General features: G+C 36.5%; 1 long non-coding RNA gene across 1 annotated transcript; it reads right to left on the reverse strand.

Moving 5' to 3' along the window:
• Positions 1–1,642: 1,642 nt before the first annotated feature.
• Positions 1,643–21,117, reverse strand: LOC115920750. Its single transcript, XR_004062516.1, has 2 exons — positions 21,073–21,117; positions 1,643–3,002 (listed from the first exon to the last, which is right to left on the reverse strand). It is a non-coding gene; the product is annotated as an uncharacterized LOC115920750 (long non-coding RNA).
• Positions 21,118–21,454: the final 337 nt, after the last annotated feature.

A 21,454-nucleotide genomic window follows, 5' to 3' on the forward strand; every position in this document is an offset into this window, starting at 1 on the left:
CTCTCTTCCCTCCCCCTCTCTTTCTCTACCTCACTCACCCTATATCTACCTCTCGCTATATATCTGCCTCTCTCTCTCTCTCTCTCTCTCTCTATATATATATATATCTTTCTCTGATGCCACCAGCTACGTGTCATTTCTTCATATCAAGTTGAATATGCCTGCACAACTAATATCAAACATCTTGTGTGCATTTTCGTTTCTTCCTAAAAACATATGAGAGGAAGGGAGAAGCGAGTGTAGAGTTCAGAGTGAAAGAAAGGGCGAGAGAGGGAAAGGGAGAAACAGAGGCAGAAAGACAGAGAAAGAGACAGAGACAGAGAGAGAGGAGAAGGGGGTGGAAAAAGAGACATGTAAAAGAGAGATGGGAGAGAGGAGCAGGAAGAGAGAAAGGGGGGTTGAGGGAGAAGAGAGAGAGATAGAAGAGAACTCTTTAATAATATGTTTAACAGTTAGAGAGAGAGAGAGGGGGGGGGGGGGGCTTCAATCTCCTAATATACTTCCCAAATAGCAGAATATATCCTGGGTGATTTTATAATATCCCTCTAGCCGTGAGAGATGATTGCTTTCATAATTCAAATCGATAGCAATCACCGGTAATTACACACCGCCTGCCTGCTGCAAAAATAGTACAAGGCATAGACTGTACACCTGCAAACCACCACAGAAATACCAAACTTGAACCCCCCTGTTCAGTGTATCATTGGAGTTCACCGTATTGCTATTAAGATTACCTTGCAGCTATACGATAAGTGTTACTTCTCTTCTCATGTAAACATAGTGTAAAGAAACGTCAAATGATGAAATGGTGTATAGCGAAAAAACGCATAGTTTGAGCATCGTTTTGAATGAAAACTCAATAGGGAATCAGAGTCCCGTTCTAGTATGAATGATGCATTGTACGAAAATCTATATTAAACTGGACAGTGCCTATCGTGAGCATGCACCAATGTTTGGAAAGCTGTCATGTCGACTAACCTCTTCAAAACCAGTTACTTAATACAATTGTTTATGAAATATTGTTATTGATTTGATTTGATTTTGATTTGATTTTGATTTGATTTATTGGTTTCTGCATCTTTTTTCTTTTTTTCATCATACATTTTCATGAACATAATATGGCTTGATACAATATTTCAAGTGTATATAATTTTATACAGATAATAAACGATATTAAACAAATATATTGAATTTAAACGAATACATTGAATGCATAATTAACATACTTTAGATGCAGGAGGGCTACAGAAATAAGCAATTCTTGTGTGAATGCCCCTTTTTCCTGCAAGATGATTCTTTATAGTCTAAACAGACCACTAAGGTAATGCCATCAGACTATAAATACTGACATCACCTGGTGTGCAGAATGTAACCTTCCTCTCTCGTTTGTAATTGTTATCTATTTGCCAAAGGTCTATTACACACCTGTCCTGTCTGTCATCACAACTTATCTTTTGTTCTGATGAAAGATTTGACATTTGACTCTTTCATTCTTCTTCTTTTTTGTTTGGTATTATAATGGCTATTAGTCAAATTTGACTATTGTTGCCAATTTCATCGCATCTCTTTCTCTTAATGTCTTGGTAAATTCCCCCCCCCCCCCATCTCATTCTCTCATATGGTATCTCCTTGATCTCTTTTCTTTTTTTTCATCTGGAAGAAGCACCCTTTCCACATCTATTCATAATACTTCTATAAACATTTTTTTGGGGGTAACTAAAGGTACGTAATAAACCTCACTCCATACAATTTCTTAATCCTGAAATATATTGTATTCCATAGCTATGCTTCTGATTTATTCTAAGTTTCTCTCTACATTGCATTGCAGGCATTATTTTCTTTTAATTTTTTTTCCTCTCTCCTATAATTTCTCCTTTCACTTCCTTTCTCCCCCACCCCCCTCTCTCTCTCTCTCTCTCTCTCTCTCCCCCCTCATTTCTCCTCCAATATTCTATTTCCACCTCCTCTTGCTCGCTCTCTCTCTCTCTATCTTCCTTTCTTTTCTTCTCCCTAAAACTCTTTCTGTTTCGTCATCTCTCTCCCATTTCTCCCTCCTTACTAAGCTCTCTTAGCGCTTGCTCGCTCTCTCTCACTCTCTCCCCCTCTCTCTCCCCCTCTCTCTCGCCTTGTTGCTTGTTCCTCCATTTGTTTACCTATCGCATTCCCTCTAATCAAATTATATCTTATCCTTGTTGTTACATCAGAGTCCCCGGTAACAGTATATCCCTCCCGTAAACAACTGCAAAGGGTTCTGACAAATTAAATTTGTTAGCAAATTACAGCCTGCATACCAAGGAGCACGCACTGAAAGAGACATAACTTTGTTTGCTTGACGAGCTTCAACAATTTAAATTTAGAACCAATCTCAAGAATGCTTGCACCATTGCGAAGGACGTGCACCTCTCTCTGCCTTCAACAGATATCTTAAGCAACAAGGATTTTTTTTTTTTGAGTGACAAAATGTTGTTGATTTTTCAAAAGTCCTTACAGCAGTGATATCTGTATATCTACAGTAGATATTAATGTATTTACTATAAATCATCCTTACATTTCAGAACTCACATCACTGTGGACAAATCCAAAGCCATTTCTTGACAATCAGCAAGTCGTAAAGTACCTTTTCCAATCTTTGTGTCAAATGGATCCACACAACATAAATACTTGCTTATATATCCAGAGTAGATATGAAAATGCAGAGACCCTATGGATTGGTTCTTAGGCTTGTGGCCTACAACACACCCAAGAAACCTTTGAACCTCATAGATCCTTAAATCTGTTAAAAGTCAAAAGGGCTGCTTTCACATTAAAGTATACAACTTACTGCCCTTCTGGCTTTCAGTAGATGATTAGATGCCTGACAATATAAGCACCGTCTTTTTACTTCTTATCTAAACACTCATCTTACATGCCTGAAAATGACTTCAGAAATGCTTACCTGTAAGTCTTTACGCAATTAGAACATGAAGAGGTTTGATGTCGAGGCAGAGAAACATCAAATCATCCTGCAGAAAAATAAAAATGAAAATAATATTCATTATGAATCAAGAAAGGGTAGTGTATTTTATGGTCTTCACAGAGGCCACTGTTATTTTTTACAATGGAAAGTGAATTTTAACTGACTGCTAAGGTGTCTCATCTGAAAACAATTATCATTGAGTGACCAAAATCATGTAAGCAGTACAAACTTGACCACAATAGTCAAGCTAAATCAAGATTTCAAGTACCTAATTCTATTTCAACTCACAATCGTTTTTTCTGTGTACATTACTTTATCATTTCTACTCCACATACAAATTTGTGTACAATTTAAGCTCAGACATTCCACTAGACAAGACTGATAAAGGATACAAATAGGTACTTGCAAAGATCAGTTACACTTGTCAATACTCATGTGCTTTGTTTTCATAAGACAAATCTATCTCTTCAGAAATGATTTATCTCCTGCCACGGAAGATGGAAGATAAACAAATTAACTGAGCACTACACTGAGAAAGAGAAGATTGTAGACTTTAGAATGAACATCTTTACTTCAGTCTTCCTAACTGATGAATTGATTGTCAATGTATGCAAGTGTTATGGATCTACCAGAGTGTCTCTGCCTAGCTCTGTCTCTTTATCTCTTTCTATATTTCTCTTCTCTTTATCAGTCTTACTGTTGCTCTCATCTATCTTACAATTTTCTGCAAATCTCTTTTCCCTCCTTTGCTCTTGTTTTTTCTTTCTCTCTTGCCTCTCTCTTTCACTGAGGTTTTTCATTCCTCTCACAGTCTCTCTCCTCTCTCTTTCTCTCTTACCTTCCTCTTTTTCTCCTCTTTTGAAGTTGCTTTCTTTCTCTTTATCTCTCCTTCCTTTAAACAGCTGCCACAAGACCAAAATAGATACAAAGTGTGCATAAATTTTGCCCTTCTAACTCATGGATCTGGCATATTTTCTTAGGCTCTGAATCAAAAGTAATTGATCTAAATCACAAAATATGGAATTATCATTGTGAAAGGGTTAAAGGTAATACAAAGTTTTGGTAAATTTTGAAAATTGGGTGGATAGTGATTCTTTACAATTTTGATATATTTGGATTCCCCTGTGGATGTATTATAAGCACACTAATTTTTATCCCCTAAAACACTTCTGCTTTTCGAGAAAAATGGAATATAAAAATTTACTGGTGCTCCCGGTAAATTTTAATAAATTTCAAATATCGCCTACTGCCGTACAATGGTAGCTGCGACCATGCACATCTCAGAATATGTAGTTGTGATATATAATTTCCAAACGGGAATAGCTAATCGGTCGATTTCAGTCAAGAAATATTGCTTTATAGCTTAATTAATATACTGACCTTGAGAGGGTGCTATACAACATAAAGAGTTTATTATTGACAATTTCATAACTTCAGACTCGATTTCAACCGCGACAACGATCATTGAATATTTACGGATCGCATATGCTTCCAATATGTTCATTTGAACCAAATTCATGACCCCATACCAAAACTTTGTATTACCTTTAATATTGCCATTTCTGATACCCATCCTTGCCTCTCATTTTATCCTTTTATTCCCCCACAAGGGTTGAATGAACTCATATTCACAAACTGTATACCATTTTTCTTCTAGATCAATTTTTTATCATCAGTGCCTTAGGCGGTTAAGCCACCCAATCAATAATATTGGTCTTCATATTTCTTGAACAAAGAACAAAATAAATCTGTAAACGCTTTGGTGTTGTGTTGTGTTTTTTAGAGGGGTGGGGGGGGGGGTGTCTTTCCACAGATGCTTGTTTTTGCAAAATTACACATTTCCAGTCTTGAATAAGATAATCAATATTACCTGTTAAAAATAAAACAACATAATATTCTAACCTTTTAGGATAGTGGCTTCAATTGAATGGAACTAATGCATTGCATCAATAATGCTACCACATTAGCTTTTAACTCTAACACTAGAAAGAGAGAATCTTAGTTTGCTAGTGACTTTTACCAATGCCTTCTATTTCCAATTCATCAAACTTAATTGTTTTAAACTAAATCAAGATGATATATTCCTTCAACATTTTATCAGACTGATGAATGATACTTAATTGCTGTAGAATTCAATTTATTTCAGAGTCTTTCATTCTGGTAAAGTGAAATCTTATGAAAGAACAAATAATTTGAGATGAATGTTGTAATCTTGGTTTTCCAGGGTCAGATGCTAGCCAACTTGTCTGGAGGCAATATATCTTTTTTTGTCAAGCCAACAGAATTATGGCAATACACCCAATGGTAGCATGTACTGCAACTGAAAAAGGAGGAGAAGGAGGAAGACGAGGAGGTTGAGAAGTAAAAATCAAGTTCTCTATGCAGCTTTACTTATGCATACAATGTAATAGTGCATGAGTGATTAAGCTTTAAATATAGACTACTGTGATCAGTTATTTTAATGCAATTAAACAAAAAAAATTACCATAGAATTTATCTAAGAAGTACTTCATATCCATATGTTCTTCATGAAATCTATTTAAATCAACGCTTTTTTTTGGAATGGAGAGCATATTGTTGTTGTTAGTGCAATTTACATTAATTGCTTTGTTCCCTCTATTTTAAAGACTATCATAAAATCCACTACCCTTGGGGGCCTATAATTTACAAGCATAGCTTTTACCATAGGCCCAGCCATATTTCATTCTTCTTTTTAGTTCAGTCTTTTAATCCAATGCATTCAAACAAATTGATATAAAGTAACACACCTTCTTATTTTATTTTGTTGTCTCTATTAATATAATCCATGTTCATGCTAACCATTAACTTAGTGGAATCGTTGTGCAATGTTAGAAACAAAACTGTAACTGAAACTGAAACTGAAAACTGAGAACTAAAAACTAAAAAATATCGCACTTCCTAGTTCGGATAAGCGTCAGAGGATTCACAGTCTGTTGATTTATCCACTAGACCAAAACACCTCTATACTTCCTCAGCTTCCTACAATTAGGTAGAAATTGTTTTTTACTGGTATTCTTCTGGGTTACGGTACGTATCTCTGCTGCCATGCCGCCCGGCCGCTCTTGACCGATGACTGTAATCAAAATCCAATTTGCAATCGATCTTCGGCCAGATCACACAGTCCCATGACCAGGGGCGCGACTACAAGCATCCTTGATGACCACTCCATCAACTCATAGAAGAGCCCTTGGCCGCAGAACCTTCCCTGTTGCATATGCGACGACGAGAAAGAGGAGCAGGGGGGTGTTTCACAAAACTTGACATCAGTGACGAATGACGGTTTTTGTTATAAGCTACTGAAATCCTTGCTTCTGATTGGTTATCAGCAGATTTGTCACTGATATTTGTCATTGAAGAAAGGCTTTGTGAAACACCCCCTAGGACTCAATCATTCTCCAAAGACCACTCCTACTGAAACAGGGTTGATTTTTTTGCTCATATCGTCACTGCCTTTAAGTAGTCTGTAGGCACAGACTCTAATTTGACACTTGAATACAATTCCATGTTAAAGTCCTGGATGGTGGCGTTAAAGGTCAGTCCCAGGACGTAAATAATCATATCTGATTGATACATGTCTGTACAAAAAACAAAAAAAAACACACTCACGCACAGCTGTGTCTAGACCAGAGCGTATAATAATAATAGCAATAATAGTGGGTTCTTGTATAGCGCTCATGTCTGTCAGACTTGACACTCCTGGTACTCCACAGTTATTACCTTAGATTGAGCATGACTGTCATTACGGGGCTCTAGCATTTCAAGGCATTCATTCCTGCCAGGTACCCATTTACATCACCTGGGTCGAGTGTGGCAATTGTAGATTAATGTCTTGCCAAAGGACATTAGTACCACAGCGGGACTCGCACCGCAGACCTTGTGATCCACAGTACGTTGACATATCCACCCGACCTCTATACACCTCTACGTATGCATGGGGTGGAGTAGACTGCAAGCAGACTTGACTGTCTCTTTGTTCAGACACTCTATAATTACGCACCATGACTGCCAAGGATTTGTGTCTGCCCACAAGCCTCCATGTACAGAAAAGGGGATGGTAATTAGGTTCATCATCATAACTTTCTTGATATGATATGTTGATGTAACAATACCTGACTTCTACCCCTTCCATGCCATGGATGGCAAATCCCACATAAGAATATGAGTGTTGAAAATCTTTGGTTTGGACTCGGAATCTAGCTATCACGTTATCTTTTCCCAGCTTGGACACTGACTGCAGAGACGCCAAGTTCAAAGATCAGCTATGCGTGATATTTTCATGACTCGGTGTGAGTATACACACGTAAAGTGTTTTTTCAAAATCGCGCGTCTTGCGTTAGAGCGTTTTCAGACCCTCAAAATGTGTGACATCACACATAATGCGTGACACTTGGTAGCTCTGTGACTGCAACATTCCTTCTTCAAGCTTGGACACTGACTGCATAACATTCCTCCAAACAGGCTTGCACCCTGCCATTCTAGTGCACTCTTGCAGTGTTACTCCAGCCCAAGTGTTAAAGTCCTATTTGGTTCAGAATGGCTACTTTTATTCCACAAATAATAGAAATCACACCATTTTCATTCCATAACAAATTCATTCCCATGCAACTTATTTTATTTACACTTAAAGTCACAAAACTCATTAGAACTTCGCATTCAATTCTCGAAGGTATTTTTTACCAATTACTCAAAAACTTTGTGGCATGGAAGAGACTAAAAAAGAAACACATCTTTTGTAAATCATCAACCAGGGGACTTATGGCTTGACGTCTATCCAGAGGGTTTTCTTCAACACAGATAAATGGCAAATCCATGGGTCCTATAATGCATCTATCTACTTGTTCTTGAACCCTGAACCTTTCAATTCAAAGACCACGGCTTTATCCACTGAGCCATCACACTTCCTTAGGTTTTCAGGAGTTTGTGGAAGGTATCGGATGTAACCGATTTCACAAAGAAAAAAATCCTATTAGAAAGTGAAAAGGCTGCTAAGTAGGTTAAAAAATATAGTTCCCCATAGAATATTGTAATTGCTATAGGAAGCCTTTAGCACTTAATGATTTGAACATTTTACTAGGAAGTTCTTGGAAATTCTCCTTGGTTCAAATTTTGAAAGAAAACTTCAGGTAACATATTATAGCCCTGGCATTTATATATTTGGAGAAAGAAGTGCAAGAGTTAGATCACTCTGGGCCACTAATGATAATAACGTCTGTTTAGAGCCTGAAGGGTACTAACCTCGAGTTAGAGTATAATTATCAACGCCCATCAGACGATATCTTTAATTTTCAATTGTCATCTGAGCCTGCAAACACCAACATTGCAAAGAAACATTTCTTTGTTTTAAAAGCATTAACTATCATCGCATATCCCAATGAAAAATATTTTCCATATCTCTGTAATAAATGATTTCCACTTCAGTCACCAACAGATGCAGAATGATGATATGCTTTAATTATGATAAACACTTGAATCCATGACAAATGGTCGTGATTAGGTACCAATTAGACTTCTATCAGTCAATCCAACACAGGAACTTGCTTAATACCCATCCATCACACAGCTGCACATGTCAACGTTTACCCTTTAGTCATAATACAGTTCATCGGGGAGTCAGGAAGTCTGTTCCTCTTGGCAGAAGAGCTTGCAAGGACATCCTCCATTCTCTGGTCACGCAAGTGACTGTTAGGAGCAATTGTATAAATGTAAGTAAAGCATGTTTGTTCAGGAACCCATCTTATAAAAAGTTGCTTCCTCTTATCAATCGCAACTCTGCAGTCTACTATCCCCTATGTACATAGTTGCGATTGATATAAGTTGAAAATAGGTTGCATCACATCTCTTTATAAGACGGGGGCTGGCACTGCAAATGACCGTAGAATTATAAGGTCGACGACAAGATTATGGGTACATGTAAATTAGTGTTTTTATCAAAACCATGACTAACTAAAATGTAAATGATGATGGAATAATTTCATGAAGCGTAAACATTTTGACTGTCATATCAAGTCAGGGGAAACAAAATACAAATAATTCATGTTTGTGAGTGCATTGTTGAATATGAACTGCACGCAGATTAAATCACAATGGGATAATGAAAGAGCCTAGCTTGTAGAGTTCATTATCCAGCTCATCGTGACCGAACAGAGCTAGTGCAGTGCATATCACCAATGTATAAGCTTCAACACATGAATAATTTGTTGTGTAAAAAAGGGTTGGCCATATGAACAAACCAGATCGAAATGCCAACAGTCGCACAGTATAGAGGCACCATGTGCTTTATTAAATGACAACACATGAGATAAACTAAACAGTATAATGTTCCTCTCAGTGGGCGCATCAATGTCCTTGCCATTTGACGCTACATTCATTTCATCGCATCTTGATTTATAATGCGTTAGAGATACATACCTGCACCTAAGCCATGCATTATCCGTTTTAGCCAGCAATGGGTAAAAACTTTTTGATGGAAACTTTTTTGCCAGTAGGCATGGAAGGAAAAAAAATTATGCATGGCTTTTGTGTTTTCATTTGACCAAATAGAATGCCTACATTCTAGAACCTGTTTTATAAAATGCCAAATTCCAACATATTTTTATTACCCAAACTCATCTTCACAAACTTTGCTGATAATGCCTATAGACTTGACAAGACGAGCTACACAAGAGTTGCCCACATCTCAATGACTTTCTGCTGTATTCCCTTAAAAAAAAAAAATTAGTATTAAATAAAGAAATGACAACTGTAGAAGGATTTGTCATCTCTCTTTCCTTTACTTCCAACTCTCCCCTCTCTCTTTCTTTCTTTCTTTCTTTCTTTCTTTCTTTCTTTCTTTCTTGCTTTCTTTCGTTTGTTCGTTCGTTTGTTCTTTCTTTCTTTCTTTCTTTCTTCCTTTCTCTCCCCTCTCTTTCTCTCTCTGTGTCCACCTCTCTCTCGCTCTTGAAACTTTGACTTGACATTTGAGTAATATTCACAATGCATCAAACTGTCAGACACGGAACCAATAATATTGTAGACTGTCTTTAAAATGGAACAAAAAACACACACACACAAAAAAAATCCTTTCTCTCCCCTCTCGTTCTTTCTTTCTTTCATTCTATTTTCTCTCTCTCTCTCTCTGCCTCTCTATGTCTGTCTCTTGCTCTTGGGACTTTGGCTTGACATTTGAGTACTATTCATGATTCATCAAACTATCCTCTACGGAGCTAACTATAGTGGGATTGCTAGTTGCCTAGCGACCAAATTTGGCTAATGCATGAATAATCTTATTGACACTAAGCCTATGATATATCATACAATGTGGAATAGAAGGTTTTTATTAGCACCTCACCTCCCTCATATTTAAGTGTTATCAATGGCTACAATTGTAGAAATGAACGAGAATGACCGATTAAAAATATTCATGAAAAATACAGTCCTGCCGTCCATTTCCTGACAGAATGAATAACCTAACACAAACCATAAAAAAAATCATTGCATCTCTACAGCATATTTCACTGAGCCATTTTAAGGAGATACAAGTTCACTGCTGTATTCAATTTGATCACAACTTACTTTTGGTAGGCGAAAACTTGTTGATGCCTGACATAGAAACGCATAATGTGTGTAGGATGAATTTAATTCATGGAGACGCTATCATACACAAAAAGCTGATTGGTGAGTGCATTATTACGAGGTCTGGATACAGAAACATCCACAGAGTTGAATATCTATCTCTCAGTGAGACAATGATGAAAATATATTTCTTCATTATCACAACCGCAACAAAAAAGGCCGCTTTGCTTTATTACGTGTAAATGAATGCCTTATGTGCACAACAATGGTCCTACGTGTATTTCCTTAGCTCTGTGTTACAGGATACAGAAATGTGAAGCGTATTACACTTTTTGTCACTTTTCAGATTTTCCTTGAATGGCCTTCCAAAAGGCATTGTTTAACCCATTGGCTACGGGAACCGGGCGGTCCCTGTATTAAGCCTATGGAAATTAGAGAATTCAGTAGTGAACGGGTTAACAATGTTTCCAGTTTTTTAAAATCTGAGATGCATGGCCCTACGTGTTATTAGTGTCTGTGATATGGTGTAATATTGAATCCCTAAAAAATTGGGCTTCGAAATGACCAGAAAGTGCCTCCAAAAGTAAAAATCTTAGAGTGACCGGTTTAACCATACTCATTTTCCCAAATAGACTGTAGTATTATAAAAACCGTTGGGAAAACAGTTTTTGAAATTTCGATTTTTAGGCAAAGACACCCAATCCCTTTAAACAGGTATAAACTCCACACTTAATAAAGCTTCAAATCCCATGAAACCTCAAGCAAAATGATAGAACTTTTCCTGTTGAGAAAAATGCATCTCTTATAATGACAGACTTTCTCTTTCATGCACTCTCTTGCAGTACCGCATGGAGTTCATCGTCATTCATGCCGGCCACACGTACTGAATGATAGAAAATGTGCATGTCATAAATTGTGTCAATGATTACAGCCTGAAGCCCTTGGTGACATTCTGCTGGTGTAAGCCTTCGTAACTGATCCTTCACTGGGGCCTTTCAAGAATCCTAAATTTCAAGTGATTTAATTTTAAGAAAAAAGTCTTGCTTATGAATGAATTTTTTTTTTTTAATGTACTATTACGAGTATCCTACATTCAAGATTTTTTTCAAATATTGAGTAAAAAGACTAGGGTTAGTATTGTTCTGCTCTCCATTTGATCTGTTTGGTTGTTCTTTTAGAAGCAATTACAGAGTATCCTCATTCATTTAAAGTCTTGCTCATGAATGAATAATATCTTTTCTATACCTTTACAGGCATACTTAATTCAAGATCTTTTGAAGGTATTGAATAAATAGACTAGGGTTAGGATTGTTCTGCTCTCCATTTGATCTGTTTGGTTGTTCTTTTAGAAGCAATTGCAGAGTATCCTCTTTCATGTTCAGTCACACAAACTTAATGATACAAAATGCATTCTGTGCATTTCATGAATTGTTTCAATGATTATAACTTGTAGCACCAGGGGAGTGTTTCACAAAGACTAAGATCAACTTAAGTTGGACTTGAACTATGGCAGGCCATTCATGCCACTGGTTGCTCTCACCACTGTTCTCTCAATTATGATCTTTAGATAATATTTTTTCCTTCAAAATGAACTATAAAAAATAGTATATTCGGTAGATTTGTTACCACCATCTGTTCATTGGAAAACCAATGCAAGGAATGGTTAAAGGAAACTAGTGGCATGAACGGCCATGAACGACCTGCATTATGGTATTGAAAAAACAGACGAGGTTTGGATAATCCTGATAATACAAATTTCAGTCTACTCCGGAGTAGACACATTCATCCAGACTTACACACACTTAATTATACAAAATGCATTTAATATGTGGATGTCATAAGCGGTTCTACGATTCTCAGCCCTGAAGCTCTCGGTGACATTTCTACCCATGTACAACTTTGTAATTCATCCTGCATTAAATGCTCTCAACTCTCAAGGCTGTGGTAAGTCTTTTCTGAATGGAAAATCATTCTATACTATTAAAGATCACATTATGAGATTATGATAAACCCTATACAATAATACTACAATTGATAGAACAGTATTCCATTTGATGTAATATTATATACTATATTATATTAAAAATAAGATTATAGTGGGGTAGATATGTTGCATAAGTTTAAAGAGAGTTAAATATCCTGTAGAATAGATATATTCATAGCAACATTGCTTTAAGTCCTGCAAGTGATTAACAAAAGAAATATTTCAAATTTTGGAAAATCCATTATTGCAGAATGAGCTTGGATTCAGAGTAGAGCTTACGATCATATTCAATTTGCGATATATGCATACCATAATTAGCTTCCTGCAGTGGTGCCCTAGCTAGCTAGAAAGCACGCGTTTTCAGACTCCAGACCTGTTCAGACTATACAAAATGTATACAAAACTTGTTTTAAGAAACATCAAATAAAGAAATATCAAATAAAGAAACGTCAAATAAAGAATCATCATACAGCAAAAGGGTTGTACAGACTAGACAGCAACATCATAAAGAAATGTTGTATGAAAACTGTTTTGAAGAGATCAGTTAACATGAGAACTGATCAGTTAACATGAGCACTGATCAGTTTTACAATTTATGTATGATGCAACATTCAGACTAGAACAGGCCCCTGATTCTTTATCAAGCTTTTTGTTCGAAACAATACTCAAACAAACATTTCTATGCATCACGTTTCGTCACACGTTTCGTTACACGTTTCGTTATACGTTTCTCACCACATTCATGCTGGAAAACAATGTAATAACTTATTGTATTGCTATGCAAGTCTTGTATAACCATACAATGAATGTAGGTCACTGGCCTGAACGCACCCATTTCAGCTTTGCTTACTACCAAATTTATGGCACACTCAACCTAGTTTACAGGTCATGAAATATAAGTATGTTTTTTTGTAATGCATTGCTCCAGATGGTCTTATTATTAAGTCAAATTTTAATCATGCGCTTCGCTGGGCGCAGCCATGTCATAGCCTAATTGCCTGGTTCCTGCTTTTGGAAAGCTGCTGGAAAGGGGAACTTCATTTTATGTATTTATGGTTTAATTTACTACACAAACATGTACATGGAGTTCGAAAGGGTAGTCCAATCAGTATGAGCCTGCTTTAGAAGATGGACTTCAATAAATAATTAAATAGATAATGATAGAAATGCATATTATCATAACTGAAGTTGATAAGCTCTAGAAGCACTAGAAGGGTATAAAGGCAACAAAGAATATGCAAGAAGTAACATACAATTTTGACAATTGACATAACATTTATCTCTTTGCATGAAGTTGTCTGCGATATGTCTTTGAAGGTTGGGTACACTTTTCTCAGTGGAAAAAAAGTTATTACAAGCAAAATAATTTGGACTATCTTCTTTTTTTTCTTCTTCAATATAGATAAATTTCATAGAGTCACTCAGGCAAAGACATAACGACAGCTTAGAATGGGACATCTTGCTGCCATATGAGTGTGAAGGCTACATGAGAACAACATTTAGTATTTGATCAATTTAATTAGGTCAGAGGACTCACTTAATTCAGAATTAAGCTATCCTCATGATGAAGCCAAACACACAAATGCATTTTGGCAATTATAGTGTCCGCAGAATATGAGAGCATACAAGATTACAAGTGGGACAACCTAGCTGGTATCCTCGTATTAAATATTGTGTCTTTTTTAATTATAATTTTGTAATGACATGTGAGTCTTCAAAACCAAATGATTTTTTTAGAGTTCAAATAATATGTGTTCAATTTATATGCAACTACAGCATAACATGGTACTTATTGTCATTGACACTATTATACCCTACAAACTGACAATACTTTCACATGGCTTATACCTCAAAGCTTAATTAGCTAAAATTCATGGACAATCTTACTTATATTTGGTCAAAATATATTCAGTTGCAGCCATTATCCAAACTACATGTATATAAAAAACAAAGCATTTTGTGCAATTAACATTCAAATCCCAGTTTGTTACCCTTACTTTTCTATCATTGCTGTACATCATAGATTGCTTTAAAGAGCCGCTTTGTTAATCATCCTAATTCCAAATGGAAGTTGATCAAACTTGTAATTTTGCTCCAGATACCTTGTGTTGGGGCTATTTATTCCACAGGTAATCTTGATAATGTGTACTGCACCGAAAGTCCTAGAGCTATACTACTTTGGTAATGGATATCTTAGGTCAGAAGGACAACCCTCATCCTCAGAGGGAAATACACAAGTTTGTGCAGTGAAAACTGTCTGTAAAGACCACCCAAGGGAAACAGGAAAAGTAGTCTTTAAAGGCAGGTGGTCTTTAGGTACAGGTTCCTTTAGTACATGTTTCAATGAGAAACCATTTTCAAGGGAAAACAAAAGATGGTGTCTTCGTAGACAGGTGGCCTTTCTATACAGGTGTTCACTAAAACAGGTTTGACTGTACAAGTATTTCTATGAGGCTTACTATAAAAGTAATTGCAACAACAACAACAAACAAAAATTATAAGAATTAGTAATATATATTAAAAATTCATATCTTCAGTAGATGTGTACTTGGTAAAGTTGTATATTTGGCAGTCTTTAAGTTTTATGATGGTACCTTTCCTATTGCACTTTTGTATATATTTATCATGTTTTTCATCTTTTGCACAAGCTGCGCCTTGAGCATTTAATTGTCAAGTGGATTTGGCGCCTTACAAATCTTATTTAATTATTTTGTATCTTCATCAAGATTGTTTTCCCTTGAAATTGTGGTGTTGAAGGTGGTGGTGATAAGGATGAGGATGGTGATAATGTAAATACTGGTATATCTGTGAGCCTTACAATAAAATTGACTGCAAAATATCAGTATCATAGAGAATTCACATCTTCAGTGGATGTATACCCGTGGGGGGGGGGGGGGGATTCTAAACTTTGTTTTTGTCATAATTTTAAAATTGCATTATGGATATATATAACCAAATGTATTTCTCATATGTGCTGTTGATAATGCTGATGCTGATGATTATGATAAGATAATGAAGTTGATGATGATGATGATGATGATGATGATGATGATGATGATGATGATGATGATGATGATGATGATGATGATGATGATGATGATGTTGATGATGATGATGATGATGATGATGATGATGATGATGATGTGATGATGGCGGTGATGTACATGTAGACGGTGATGTGATGTAGTCTATTTTAATGATGATTCCCAACATTCTAATGGTACCATACTTGTATCAAAACATTAAAAGGGTCTTCAAATATTGACAAGAGGGAAATTAGTCATCATGTGTAAAACATAATTGCAATACACAATGAACATTAGTAAATGGACACAGACCTGAAATAACACTGATTTCATCTCGGACGCACACATTCACAAAATGAGACATACCCTGCATGTTGCCATTAGTGACCTATTTCCCACCATGATCGCCTATGACTGGTCGGTATGCTTGTCCTTGTAATAGTACTAAATCCACTGCAATATTCATCCCTTGGCACTCTGTCAATCAGAAGCAGACATATTTTTGTTCCGGAATAGCCATGCAATTACATCTGAAGGACCCCACTGCAGTATATTGCCCGAGTGCTGATAGGGGCCGCTGAGGGGCAGAAGGGTGTTCTCTGTAGGAGATGATGGGAGTTAAAGCCTTTCTGGTTCTAAGGGGTGTTATGTTATAGGAGTAATTACTACTGCTAGAAATAGATGTGATATTGTAAGAGAAGGACTTTTGCCAATGTGGATTCCATGATAATTATGTTTTTTTTAGATGGGAGGTACAGATAACATTTCTGTACAGCACTTAGAGACTTTACACACACACACAAAGCACTAAATTAACCCAGATTATTATCATTATTATTATCATCATTGTCATCACCATCATCTTATTATCATTATTATCATCATTATTTTAACTATTATTATATATATGTCATTAATATCATTATTATTATTGCTAATAGCCAAAAATCAGTGAGAAAGGAGAAAAATAGAGAGGGGTGGGAAAAAAAAAGAAGAAATAGAGAAAGGAGAGAGGAAGAAAGAGATGAATGGGAAGTGAGACAGTAGGGGGGGGGGAATTCTTTACATGTACTGGTAAAAGCACAAATTAACTTGAAATCATAGAACCATCACTTAAGGGTCTCAACCATATTATAATACTAATACTGGATTTTTGTATAGCGCTCATGTCTGTCCGACTTGACACTCCCGGCGCTCCCTTAATCACCCTACCTAAACTCAAATTTGAACCAATTCAACTGCAGTATGTCCATGCCATATCTATATTGGTTTATTTCTACAAGGATACGGCCTAATTAAATCAAACAAGCATATTCTCTCTACAAAAAGATTTTTAAATGCAATTTTTTTTTATATGAATATGAAATACATTCATGCGCATAGGTTCATATCTAAGTAAGATAGAAAGCTAACTATTCAGTTGTGTTCAGTTCACTTGTTTAGGATAGATATCACGCCAATGATTTATATAACAGTAATTTCTAACATAAATTTTATGTTAAAGGGAGTGTAGCTTGACAAATACTAATTAACGCCCTCTACGTCTTCATATGGACAACTGCGCGTAAACGAATGGACTTGATTAACGGTAGTTAACGACATAATCTCTGAATGGTCAGCGTTCCCGAAACAGACCAAATTTCTCCTCATGCTATGGTTTCGCGTATGTTGCACACACATGATTGTTGCCGTCGCATCGTCCGTAGTATTATTATACCCGATTGGCCGTGAGTCAGGCCACGGGAAAGAAATGTAGTCTCGTCATGCTACACTCCCTTTAAAACTGAGTGTTACCTCTGCAAGTTTTGGCACAACCATTGACAGAAATGAAATATCTATGCAATTAATTGCTTCTTCTAATGAGTAAATAAATATGTACCTTTTTATAACTGGTATCCGATCTACAGGTGCTGGTTAGTACAACGTAGACTTGATCTACATGTAGACAAGCATGACACAGTCCCTAGGACACAGTCCTTTTCCCATTCAACTTTTCAAGCACAATGGCATAGATGATAATGATGTATGAATCACATGTTCTAGGGCAATTGCCTGGGGCAGTTTCCAGCTCAGAATTTCACATAATGGGAGGAAATTAGAATAGGAAGAACAGGTCATGAGTAGACAATGGGGCGCTCAGATGCAATTATATGAGGCTAGCTGGCATTATATGTATGTACATGAGAGTTGGCTATAGTAGCCTTGAATATGATAATTGTCTTTATACCCAACACAAAAGAAAAAAAATCTTGGTTTCATCATGACATTTGAATGGATAATCACATTTCATCTTTGGTTTACTTTTACTTTTTTCCCATGATCTTTTTGCTTCTCTAAAGCAGCTCAGGCTTTACATGGATCTCAAGCATTGCCAGGGAATGACAGGGTTGTGGATTTGAGGATCATTTATTGAGATACCTATATCAACAATCCTGTTCTATATTAACTCATACGCTGTCATGTTTATGTACATATGCTCGCAATGACTGTCACTGTAATTCTGTGGTATTTTTCATGTACACATAGAATCCTAGTGCAAATGAATTTCATGTAATGCATAGGTTTAAACATGAGCTCGGGCAGCTCTATATTGAGTGATCAAGATTGTTGTCTCTGTGAGGCTCATCTGCACCGTCCAAGTTCGCTACACGAAAACAAATAACCCTATGGAGAAATAAACAGTGTAGCACTATATGCGTGTAAAATGTTTCTAATTTATTTTATCAAATTGAATAAGCTACAGTCACACATGCATCATTCTTTGTATTAATCACTTTCACTGAATTCACCACTCAAATACAAATTGAATTTGGTACCTTCCAAATTTGCATACATTCAGACCTGTGTATAGCGACACAAGTGGTCTTTGTAGACAGGTTTCTTTGGTATATGAGAAACCATTTTCAAGGGTTAAACAAATGTGGTCTTTGTAGACAGGTGGTCATTAAAGCAGGTTTTAATGTTTTATTATAATTACTATCATCATTATCAATCATGACAATCAGTATGTCAGAAAGTATTTTGCCCATGGAGCCATTCCTATTAATGAAAATTGACTCATTATTAAAAGTATAAATAGCACACTTCAATTCTCACTGCAAATTCAAGACATCAGGGCCCGAAAGTCCTCCAATTGATTGCAATCTCCTATCTCTTATGTACGTACTTGCGATTAATATCAACTCTTTGTATTAAAGAGGGGGGCCAAGGTATCCAAAATGACCGATGTTCAAGTAGATCAAGGCCCCAATCCAGCTAGTGACCTCTACCGCATGCACTTTGAGATAATAACATGCAGGACTATAACCCCATACTTCTTCCATTGGTTAGTAGCAATCAATTTTAATGAGTCCCTTGGTAGATTGTAATTGGAAATCAAGTGAGGGGTGAGACTAGATCATTATTCCATCAATGGCCGCTGGTCTACTGCTTCCAGCAATCTTTTCCAAATTTATAATTCATCTGCTGAGGACCAGAGGGGCATAACTGCACATACTTTGACATAGAGTTAATGCCCTTCTGACTCTGTGTAGATGATTTGATATTTGGGGGAGAGAAGAATTGGAGGAGCCATTTTTGCCTCATTTTCTACCACGGCTTAGTCAGATACTTTAATATAGAAGGTGCAAGGTATTTGCCCTTAAATTAAATCACCTGGGGTCAAATTTTATTCGGATTGCAGATGAAGTCAGTATTGACTAATATTACTATAACCCCTGTCATCAGATTTATTCATGCACAGTGTGCACAATTTCCACTCCTTGGGGAGTATTGCTACCATATGGTCGCAGTGAGGGCTTCATGCAATTTCTATCACATCCTACCAAGTCCCCATTTCTCTCCTGGGTATGGAGTAGCAAATGTAGATTAATGTATTGCCAAAGGACATTGGTGCCATGTCCAGGATCGAACCCACAACCATTGCATTTCCAGTCAAGAGCTTCTAACCAGTTGACTATGAGTATGACACCTATTATAACCTCTTAGATAACATTAAGGTCAACTGCAAACTTAACCCTTAACTTCTATCTTTGATGAAATTGACTACGGAGCTATTTCAACCATAGAAAATGTTGAACCATCAATTTTTCATCCAAAACCTGATAAAAAACTAAGAATATTAAAGAATACAAGACTTTCGTAAGACATCTCCATGGTCTGCATGATTCCTTTAAGTCTCTCTACAGAAGGAGCTAAATATACACTTTCAGACATACAAGTTCAACCTTATTTGAGTCCTTAAATGTCAAACTAATATTTCCCTGTTATTCTTCATAATGGAGTATGCTTAGAGGATTAAGCAGGCGCCGACGTTGGATAAATGCAACAACAGTTAATATTAATGGAAGGCAGAGAATTAGTCGCCCAGAGGAGAATTAGAAGGAGAAAGAATATCAATATTTGTCCATAATTCAAAAGACCCTTTTCGGTCTCTTTTTGACAGTTTGTTAATGGAATGATTTTTGGCTTGTCTAGCCATCTGGGATTATGATGGAAATGCCAAATTGAATTAAAAGTAAAAAGCTAAATGTTGAATCGCTAAGGGAGAGAAGAATGATTGAATACTGTATACAGGAGGGGTTGATTTTGAAATATAGGGATATCATTAAAAAAAGGCATACAAATTGTACAGGAGTGACAGCAAACATAATACATGTCCTATCAGTCTAATTTGTTTCTTCATTTTATCTCACTTTGAGTCTTTTTTAAACAGTGTGCTTTAGACTTAGGTTACTTTTGCCCTTTCTGAAGACAAACATGACAGCCTGTGATATTTACTTGGTTTTAAGTTTCACATTTGAAACTTACTGGACCTTCAGTCCACTGCTTTAACATTATGTTAAAACAAAGAAAAAGCCAAACAGAATGGTCTCCTATATACACAGTCAAGCATGCACATGTACAAAGCCTCACTCAGTTATGCTGCAATTAACCGCTACATTTTTTAAAACATTTAAATGAATTGGCAACTGCGTGCAACAAAGATCTGACGCATATTCACTGAGCTCTGTGTTCTAAGACATAGAAATGTGAAGGGTATCACACTTATATCATGATTTTTTTTTAATGCCACAGTTTACCGAGGCATATCTGTACAAGGCTTTAAAGCCAGTCTGTACTAGTTTGGCCAGGGGGATTAGACCTCCCTGCAAGGTCACTGACAGGTGGTTATCTCATCAAATCAGCTCTCAATTAACATAAGAAAAAGAGGATCTTGGGGGACCAACAGGTACCGCTTAGGCATTGTTTTCTATATAGAGGGCGCAAGTAGCTATAAGTAGTGCAGTGGGGCTTTAAAGCGTACCAAAGACCTTAGAAAATAATTTGAGTATGGCTAGAGTGTATATATGAAAGCGACCTCAAAAGAAAGCGGTGCGGCGCAATCAGATCGTTGTATGACTCTCTTGACTTTCATCACTTGTGTAAGGGTTCAAGTCTGACTGAGCGGACCGAATAAGCAACTCTTTTGAAGTACATTTAAGATATAAATCAAGTATGCATAAGTTTTAAAGAATGAATGCAGTGAGGCTTACCAAATGTAGACTCCTGTGGGAGAAACCTCTTCAGAATTCAGCCTCTATGATAATCTTGACATTTTCCCTTTCTGCCCAGGTGGATGCAGGATAAGTTATCTGTCAAGAGAGAGAGAAAAAACATAATTAATTTTCAAGACAAACAAAATTATACTTACAAAAATTATACAAGTACTGAAGATCAAATGAAATATATTGTCTATAAGGCATGAACTGAAGAAGGAGAAGAAAAAAAATGTGCAGATCGACATCCAAACATTTCAAGTTTGTTAATTTGCAGTAACAAACTGTATCGCAATCAAAAAACTTATATATATTTCTAAAATATATGAACTAAAAAGAGAGTAAAAAATATTTCATACTTTCTCCCCTGGCTTAAACT

The sequence above is a fragment of the Strongylocentrotus purpuratus genome, unplaced genomic scaffold (assembly GCF_000002235.5).
Source record: "Strongylocentrotus purpuratus isolate Spur 01 unplaced genomic scaffold, Spur_5.0 spur5_scaffold_9, whole genome shotgun sequence".
In the NCBI taxonomy this organism is placed as follows: Eukaryota; Metazoa; Echinodermata; class Echinoidea; order Camarodonta; family Strongylocentrotidae; genus Strongylocentrotus; species Strongylocentrotus purpuratus.